At 46.1% G+C, this 4,740-nt stretch overlaps 1 non-coding gene across 1 annotated transcript; it reads left to right on the top strand.

Moving 5' to 3' along the window:
- Window positions 1–4,251: 4,251 nt before the first annotated feature.
- On the top strand, window positions 4,252–4,346 carry LOC148094106 (small nucleolar RNA SNORD35). The gene has a single exon (XR_015716499.1). It is a non-coding gene; the product is annotated as a small nucleolar RNA SNORD35 (small nucleolar RNA).
- Window positions 4,347–4,740: the final 394 nt, after the last annotated feature.

Genomic DNA, 4,740 nt, shown 5'->3' with positions numbered 1-4,740 from the left:
CGCTTTGTGACCGCTCAGGGCCTGCTACCTCATCCGGGAAAGCGGGGTTACAATGGTGTCTCCCTCGCGTGCTGTTGGGGGCTGACTGAGTGCCGCAGGAGAAGCCGTGGCCAGACGGTTATCTCCCTTTAGCCAGCAGGAAGGCTGAATGGACAGCCATGCTGGGAGCGCCCAGTCAGTCCCTCCAGGCTTGCTCTCCCCGTGGGAGGCAGATCCGGGGGTGGGGGCTGTTGCACCCCTTTCTTCCCCCCGCCCTCCCCACCCCACTCCCTAGCCAGCCCCATAAAAGGTGCTCCCAGCAAGATTTCTCCACCTCGGAGTGCAGCCTGGAAACATGGCTTAGATCCCCTTTGTTGGTTTCCAGCAAATTAAAATTTATCTCTCAGGGAGGAAATGAGGGGGCGGTGGTTTTTTTTTGTGGGTTTTTTTTTTCTTCTTCTTCTTAATGGGCCCTGATGAAGGAAATAAATGCAGGGAAGGGATCAGAAATACGACCTACTCGGGAAGGTCTGGGGGCTCCCTGGGCCCTCAGAGGGGGCAGCTGGGCTCAGTGTGTTTTATTATATAATTAACCTTGACCCTTCTGGGTTCAAAGAGAGAGGTTCGTTGGAAATAAATCAATAGTCTGGTCTGGTCACTTCAAAGGCTTCGAGAACCTGATGGAAAATTCCATGTTGGTTCAGTGTGTAAATTGAAATAGGGTGTTCAATTCTTTTTGAAAAATGGGTGGGGAGTGAGTCTTAAATTGAAATTAATTGTGTATCCGCTTCCTTTAATCAAGCAATCAGAAGTCTTTATTGTGTGTCTTGGGGGGGCAGGTGGGAAGGCCCAGGAGAAAACACTGTGTGACCTCACTGTGACCACTGGGCCGGGCGCTAGGACAATAGGCATCTCTCCATGCTTAGGAAGCACCTCCCCTCCTCAGCAGCGTTCAGCCCTTTATTCGAACATGTCTGGAATTCTTGGAGTCATCAAACCATCACCATCATAACACAGCACTTACTGAGTTCTTGCTATGGAACAGGTGCCAAGGATTTTCCAGTTATCTTCTCATTTGACCCTCATAACAACCTAGTTAGATAAGTACCATTATAATTCCATTACAGATGTGGAGACTGAGCTTCAGAGAGGCCACCGAGCAAGTCCAGAGCTGCTGTGAGGTTTTCAAAGTCGGTTTCAATGCCGTGGCTCAAGGAATGAAAATAAGACCCACCAAAGAGTTGCAAATTATCCAGCCTCCAGTCTCCAGATTCTTCTCTCCGAAGTTGCTGGAAGGGCAATGGAGCCAGGGCTGGTTTCTCTAAAGTCTCTCTTGGCATCATCTCTAATTCACTTTTCTTCTCTCCCTCCTTTCTCTCCATCTTCCTTCCTTGGTCCTTCCTTCCCTCCCTCTTTGCTTTCCTTTTTTCTCATTTTCTTCCCACAGCATTTTTTGTGTTGAGCGCTGCTCCATGGCAGCATTGATGGGCCATAAAGAGATTGAATACCGTGCCTGTCCCTAAGAAACACATCCAAAGTTCTCAGAGCAGGGACAACAGACATATGTCTTATGCATATTACACTGCTGAAGGAGATTGAAGGTTAAGCCAGGAGCACAGGAAGGGCAAAGGGAGGAGAGGTGGTTCTAGCTGGGGAGGATCAGGAAGGATTGGGAAGAGGCGATGTTTGGAAGGATCTGGAAAGGAGGGGTGGTGGAGTGGTATCATTCCAGGCTGAAGGAACATCTCGCAGAAAGGTCTGGAGGCAACACTGTGCACAGCCTGTTCCAGAGAAGCCAGGATCCCAACTGGGGAGGATTGGAGTCAATGATAGAGCTGAAAATTAGGCTTTGTTCTTAATAATAATAATAATAATAATAATAATAATAATAATAGCAAGCATGGGCCTGAGTACTTTATGTAACTGACTTGTTTACTGCTCACAGTCGCCTATGAGATGGGTGCTATCTTTATCCACAGTTTATAGAGAAGTAAATGGGACTAGAGGTTACAGGATGTCACTGGGTCACATAACCGGACAGTGGCTGCATGGAGATTACAAACCCAAGCCAGTGCTCTTTTTTCTTTTCTTCTTTCTTTTCTTTTTCTCTTTCTTTCTTTCTTTCTTTCTTTCTTTCTTTCTTTCTTTCTTTCTTTCTTTCTTTCTTTCTTTCTTTCTTTCTTTCTTTCTTTCTTTCTTTCTTTTCTTTTTCTCTTTCTTTCTTTCTTTCTTTCTTTCTTTCTTTCTTTCTTTCTTTCTTCTCTCTCTCTCTCTCTCTCTCTCTCTCTCTCTCTCTCTCTCTCTCTCTTTCTTTCTTTCTTTTGAGAGAGAGAGAGAGAGAAAGAAACATTGATTTGTTATTACCCTTATTTATGCATTCCTTGGTTGATTCTTCTATGCGCCCTGATGGGATCGAACCCACAACCTTGGCATTTCAGGATGATGCTCCAACCAAGTGAGCACCCGGCCAGGGGCCAAGCTGGTGCTCTTAACCACTGAGCTACCCTGTTGCTCTTGAAGGGACTTCAAATATCAGGCCAAAGGTGTTGGACTGCTCCGGGAACAATGGGGAGCTATGGCAGGTTCCTAATCCAACCTGCATTTTAGGACATGCCCAACCCTCCTACTCAAGGGTCTGACATTCCTGGGTCTCTTCTCAATATTCAAAAAGAAAATCTCTATCTCAACCAATGTAGATCATTCCCTTTCCCCTTCCCCTGCTTCTAAGTTCCCCTGCCCCCTTCTCCTTAATACACAGATAACAAGTCATCAGAGAGGATGAGCTTGGAACAAGGAGGCCCAGGTTCAAGCCCTAACTTTACCACCTCACTTCTCTGGGCCTCTATTTCCTCATCTGTTAAGTGGGAGGATGACAGTACAGGGCTGTGAGAAGGCTCAGATGGGGTAATGTGGAGGCATTCTGTCAAACACCACAAGGCTCTTTCACTTCCCTGAGGAAGCTCTAGGCTAGTTGACCCTCTTGATGGATCCCCTTTCCACCTGCCAAGCCACAGAAGGCTTTCCTCAGATACATCAATTGTGCAAAAAGCATATACTTTGGAAATCTAGTCATCATTCATTTATACATTTACTGAGCATCTACTGAGTGCCAGGCCCATGCAGTGACAGCCTCCTGGCTGCTCAGGGATCTCACCGTGCACTTCGCACCTCCGAGCCTTTGCTTGTGCTGTGTCTTCCGCCTTGGATGCCTTTTCCCCCTTCTCCACTCCTCCTCGGAGCCTCCCTTAATTCCGGACTTCAGAGAATAGTGTTTTCTTCAGTTTCTATAGGTTGTTGCTGGTACCCAGGCAAATAAGTATATAGATAGATTACAGTTATTTTTTTCAAGCCCGCATTGTCAGCTGGGGCAGAGCACATGTTAACTGCCGGCTTCAGTCTGATGTGGATGGGGTCAGGCCTTAGTCCCCACGGCTCTAATCTTCAACAGTTCCACAGGGTGGCAGCAAAACACTCCAGTCACAGCCCTTCTCCCCGGAGCACAGCTTTCAGCTCCCTCAGCTTCGGAGAGGCCAGGCCGTGTGCAGAGGCCCCTTCAAGTTACTTTCTACTTTATCTCACCCCCACCCTCCACTTGGGGGACTTTGTGCTGCCCATCCCAGTTTCTCTACTTGTAACAGTGGATTGTTTGAACACTTAAACTGCACACTTCGCTTACTATGAACTCATTGAGTCCTCTTCAAGTTTTTTTTATAGCTTTATCAAGATGTAATGCACATACTGTACAATTCACCCATTAAAGTGTGCAATTCAATGGTTTTTAATCTATTCACATAGTTGTGTAACCATCACCACAATTTCAGAACATTTTAATCACCCCCCCAAAAAAACCCTGTACCTGTTAGCAGTCACTCTTCATTTCCCCCCAACCCCCAGCCTCCACTAATTAGTCCTAGGCAACCACTAATCTCCTTAGGTCTAAATATTTGCCTATTCTGGACGTTTCATATAGATGGACTCACACAACATATGGTCCTTTGGGACTGGCTTCTTTCACTTAGCATAATGTCTTCAAGGTTCACCCATTTTACTGTTAAAAAAATATCCTGTTGTATGGATATTTCATTTCTTCATTCATCAGCTGATGAACACTTAGCTTGTTTACACATTTTACCCATTATGGATAATGCAGTTAAGAATATTGGTGCACAAGTTTTTGTGTAAACATGTTTTTAGTGAGTTCCAGGTTATGCTGAGTGGGCTAACTTAGGGATTCTGGGCCCACTCGGAAGTGAACTTGAGGTCCCCAAGGCTGGCAGATGATGGTTTTTTCTCAATGGTGGTCTGTGATGCCACGATGCCACTGTGGGCAGCCCTGATAATGCCAATGGCTTATCTGATGCCGGGAGGAGCATGGAGCCCTCACGAGGCTTTGCCTGTCTAGGGTGTTTGGCCTGTGAGGTTGGCTGGAAGTACCAGGAAGTCACAGCCACCCTCGAAAAGCAGATAGAGAAGGCCAAGGTCCATTACTGGAAGAAAAAACAGCTCACGAGGCTACAGAAACAGGTGAAAAAGAATGCAGACAAGAAAACTGACATACACAGAGGTCCTCAAGATTCATGGACTCCTGAACTGAGCCCAATAAAGTTGACTGTTAATTCCTAAAAAAACAAGCAAATATGTTTTCACTTTTCTTGAATATACACCCAGGAATGAAACTGCTGGGTGATACAGTGACTATATGTTCAGCCTTTTGCAGAACTGACAGATGTCTTTCACAGCAGCTGCACCATTTTTCATTCC

The sequence above is a fragment of the Miniopterus natalensis genome, chromosome 1 (genome assembly GCF_054644295.1).
Source record: "Miniopterus natalensis isolate mMinNat1 chromosome 1, mMinNat1.hap1, whole genome shotgun sequence".
Lineage (NCBI taxonomy): Eukaryota > Metazoa > Chordata > Mammalia > Chiroptera > Miniopteridae > Miniopterus > Miniopterus natalensis.
Note: the sequence above shows the minus strand (reverse complement) of the source record. Positions and strands in the feature narration are given on the sequence as shown.